This window comes from Macaca fascicularis, chromosome 7, assembly GCF_037993035.2.
Source record: "Macaca fascicularis isolate 582-1 chromosome 7, T2T-MFA8v1.1".
In the NCBI taxonomy this organism is placed as follows: domain Eukaryota; kingdom Metazoa; phylum Chordata; class Mammalia; order Primates; family Cercopithecidae; genus Macaca; species Macaca fascicularis.
In genome coordinates, this window is record NC_088381.1 from 16,623,300 (window position 1) to 16,627,998 (window position 4,699).

A 4,699-nucleotide genomic window follows, 5' to 3' on the forward strand; every position below is an offset into this window, starting at 1 on the left:
CTCTTGGGCTCAAATGATCCTTCTGCCTCGGCCTCTCTAGTAAGTGGGACCACAGGTGCACACCGCCACACCCAGCTAATTTTTAACTTTTGTTTAGCGACAGGGTCTCGCCATGTTGCTCAGGCTGGTCTCAAACTCCTGGCCTCAAGTGTTCCTCCTGCCTTGGCCTCCCAGAGTGCTGGGATTACAAGTGTGAGCCAGCATGCCCAGCTCAATCTGTGTTTTAATAAGCTCTCTGGATGATTCAGAAGCAATAGTTCTCCATATTGACTGCACATTAGAATTACTGGGGAGTTTCTTTAAATCCTGATGCTGGCTGGGCACGGTGGCTCATGCCTGTAATCCTAGCACTTTGGAAGGCCAATGTGGGCAGATCACTTGAGGCCAGCAGTTCAAGACCAACCTGGCCAACATGGTGAAACCCCATCTCTATTGAAAATACAAAAATTAGCCAGGTGTGACGGTGAACACCTGTAATCCCAGCTACTAGGGAGGCTGAGTCACAAGAATCATTTGAACCCGGGAGGCGATGGTTGCAGTGAGCCTAAATCACACCACTGCACTCCAGCCTGGGCAATAGAGAAAGACTCTGTCTCAGAGATATAGACCAATGGAACAGAACAGAGCCCTCAGAAATAATACCACACATCTACAGCCATCTGATCTTTGACAAACCTGACAAAAACAAGAAATGGGGAAAGAATTCCCTATTTAATAAATGGTGCTGGGAAAACTGGCTAGCCATAAGTAGAAAGCTGAAACTGGATCCTTTCCTTACTCCTTATATGAAAATTAATTCAAGATGGATTAGAGACTTGAATATTAGACCTAAAACCATAAACACCCTAGAAGAAAACCTAGGTAATACCATTCAGGACATAGGCATGGGCAAGGACTTCATGTCTAAAACACCAAAAGCAATGGCAACAAAAGCCAAAATTGACAAATGGGATCTAATTAAACTAAAGAGCTTCTGCACAGCAAAAGAAACTACCATCAGAGTGAGCAGGCAACCTACAGAATGGGAGAAAATTTTTGCAATCTACTCATCTGACAAAGGGCTAATATCCAGAACCTACAAAGAACTCAAACAAATTTACAAGAAAAAAACAAACAAACAACCCCATCAAAAAGTGGGCAAAGGATATGAACAGACACTTCTCAAAAGAAGACATTCATACAGCCAACAGACACATGAAAAAATGCTCATCATCACTCTCCATCAGAGAAATGCAAATCAAAACCACAGTGAGATACCATCTCACACCAGTTAGAAAGGCAATCATTAAAAAGTCAGGAAAAAACAGGTGCTGGAGATGATGTGGAGAAAAAGGAATACTTTTACACTGTTGGTGGGACTGTAAACTAGTTCAACCATTGTGGAAAACAGTGTGGCGATTCCTCAAGGATCTAGAATTAGAAATACCATTTGACCCAGCCATCCCATTACTGGGTATATACCCAAAGGATTACAAATCATGCTGCTGTAAAGACACATGCACACGTATGTTTATTGCAGCACTATTCACAATAGCAAAGACTTGGGATCAACCCAAATGTCCATCAGCGACAGACTGGATTAAGAAAATGTGGCACATATACACCATGGAATACTATGCAGCCATAAAAAAGGATGAGTTTGTGTCCTTTGTAGGGACATGGATGCAGCTGGAAACCATCATTCTCAGCAAACTGTTGCAAGAACAGAAAACCAAACACCGCATGTTCTCACTCATAGGTGGGAATTGAACAATGAGATCACTTGGACACAGGAAGGGGATCATCACACATAGGGGCCTATTGTGGGGAGAGGGGAGGGGGAGGGATAGCATTAGGAGATATACCTAATGTAAATGATGAGTTAATGGGTGCAGCACACCAACATGGCACATGTATACATATGTAACAAACCTGCACGTTGTGCACATGTACCCTAGAACTTAAAGTATAATAATAATAAAAATAATTTTAAAAAAACCTGATGGCCATGCTTCACCTAGACCAATCAGGATTTCTAGGGGTGAGATCCAGGCATTAGGATTTGTTAAAGCTCCCCCATGTTATTCAAATGTACATCTGGGATTTGGGAATATATCTGTACATAGAGCTCTGAGTTTACAAGAAGAAAACTATTCAATCTTTCCAATGAGTAAGTTTTCTAACGTAAATTATGGAAAGGACCCTAAAATACCCTTTTCCATCATTTCACCCCTCCTCCCAAATCTGCCCTATAAAAAAAGACCCAGGAAGAAGACAGAGCCCCTTCTGTAACCTGAGGTTGAGCAGAGGGTCATGGAACAATTCATCCTGCTTCCTCCCTTTAGAAGAACTGCCATCCTAGGGAAAAGACATGGAGAGCTTGAGCCCGATACTAATCTTTAATCATTCCGTGCTATAAATTCCCTCTGGAGGACAAGCAGGCATCTGCCTTGACGTTAAGAGGCTCTTGTGTCACCCAAATCCTTTAATTATTCATGGAACAAGGAAGATCCTTTATCAGTCCCAACCATGCACCCCAAGAGCCTGATCCAGTTGTCCCTAGATGCAGCCTGTTTACCTGGCCACACCTGCCCAACCTGGCTTATCTTTGGTGTCTCCAAAGTCCAGGATGATATTTCAGAAAGAGAACTTGGTGTGGAGTTTAGCAGAAGATGGAGTGAAATGGAAGGCAGGATAACCTAGACCTCATGTGCCATCCTGTGTAAGTGATTGTACAAGATGAGGTGTCTGGAAACAGTGGGTTTTCACCCCAGCCATGCCTGCGATTAGAGGGAATAGCCCCTCAGTTGTGCTTGCTGGGAAAGTTCCTTTGCTACAGGCTGTTTTAGGAAAGTAGCTAGGAGTGAAAGAAAGGTGAGATTTGGACTCCTCAGGCAGATAGAAATCCTTCTGTGTGTACCTTATAAGTTACTTAAACTTACAAGTCCCAATTTCTTCATCTATTTATAAAAATTGGGGCTTCAACGAGACGACAAATGTATGAGTCCTAAGCATAGTGCCAACTACACAGAGTCTTATGAAATGTTAGTTTCCCTTCCCTTTCCCAGAAAAGGGAAGGAGTGGCAGGAGTGTGATCAGTCAGCTGCCTGAACCTACTCTCTGACCCCCCGGAACCTCTAGTGAACCTGCCACTCAGTGTCACTGTCTTTCAGAGCTATCGCTAGTTAAAAACAGGATAAGATTTACATGTTAAATACTTCTCTGATACATCCCCCACCAGGGCTGCAGCAAATTTGTGGTTGAATCCACTTTTAGTTACTACCTACTTTTCCAGTGCATAACTTAGAAACTCAAGTAGCAGAAAATAAAGTTTATTTTAATTCTAAAATTATTATTGTAAAAATGAATATGACAATCCTGTGACCTCTGTTCCTTCACAGGGAAGACAGCATCTCACGGGCTGGACCCATTCCTCTGAAGGCTCGGGGCTTTCTTCTAGGCTTCCTTTGTGGGTTTGGGCTCACATTTCTCCATCCCCTCACAGGATCTATGGCTGAATTTCTAAAGAAGAAGGGGAAGTAGAAGGAAAATGGGCTGTTGTCCTTACAAAGGAAAGGGTCCCATCTTTTCAATGACCCAGGCCCTCTGGAAAGCCCAAAGAGACCCCACATTCCCAGCCTGGGAATCTGAATAAAAATAACCTAAGGCCTCTTGGAATAGCCACATATGTTGCACTTATTTTCATACATTTAGAAGCAAACATAAACAATGAATTAATTCTGGCACCCACTAGTGACTGCGATCAACCCCAGTGTTACAAGCTGTCCGGTGGGAAGCAGATGGCAGGAACGTAGCACAGGGCAGGGCAGAGCCCCAGGACAGGACAGTAGCTGCAGACCACAGGGCAGGGCAGGGCAGGGCCCCGGGACAGGTCAGCACAGCAGATCACAGGGCAGGGCATGGCCGGGCCCCAGTACAGGTCAGCACTGCAGACCACAGGGCAGGGCAGGGCAGGGCCCAGGACAGGTCAGCACTGCAGACCACAGGGCAGGGCAGGGCCCCAGGACAGGTCAGCTCTGCAGACCACAGGGCAGGGCAGGGCCCAGGACAGGTCAGCTCTGCAGACCACAGGGCAGGGCAGGGCAGGGCCCAGGACAGGTCAGCTCTGCAGACCACAGGGTAGAGCAGGGCAGGTCCCCAGGACAAGACAGTAGCTGCGGCCCAGATGAAGTTACTGTTCTGGGACCCTTCCCGAAGTAACGGGCAGAGGCCCAGTGCCTCAGAGACCTAATGCCTCTGAACTCTCTCCCCTCTCAACTCCCGCTCCTTCCTCCCTCATATCCAGGGGACGCCATGGCTCATTGACTCCCTACCTGAGCCCCAGAGGATCTTCAGAGAGCTGCCCAGCCTAGGAATAAGAGGCTGGACACATACATCTTCGGTAATACCCCTCCTTCCCCACCACACACACACACACCAAGAGAATCCCCACAGCAGTGGGGCAGACATACAGGAGCATGCCAACAGCATGGAGCCTTGTAAGGAAATCTCCAAGAGGACAGGAAGAGGGACAGATCTGGGAGTCTGGGGAAACTTGGCCCCAATTCATTACACCTGCCTTTAAAGTGCACCATCAAAGTTGCATGCTGTTTTCCTCCCATGTCTGCAGAGCCCTTTGTTCTCTGGCCATTGCTGACCAGCCTGGCTCCCAGTCAAAGCCAGACAGATTGTTCTAAAGGGTGGATTTCCACTGGCTCTC

General features: G+C 46.3%; 1 long non-coding RNA gene across 1 annotated transcript; it reads right to left on the reverse strand.

Moving 5' to 3' along the window:
- Nucleotides 1-3,295: 3,295 nt before the first annotated feature.
- Nucleotides 3,296-4,447, reverse strand: LOC135971637 (uncharacterized). The gene is made up of 2 exons (XR_010587881.2): nucleotides 4,314-4,447; nucleotides 3,296-3,501 (listed from the first exon to the last, which is right to left on the reverse strand). It is a non-coding gene; the product is annotated as an uncharacterized lncRNA (long non-coding RNA).
- Between the last annotated feature and the right edge of the window lie 252 nt (nucleotides 4,448-4,699).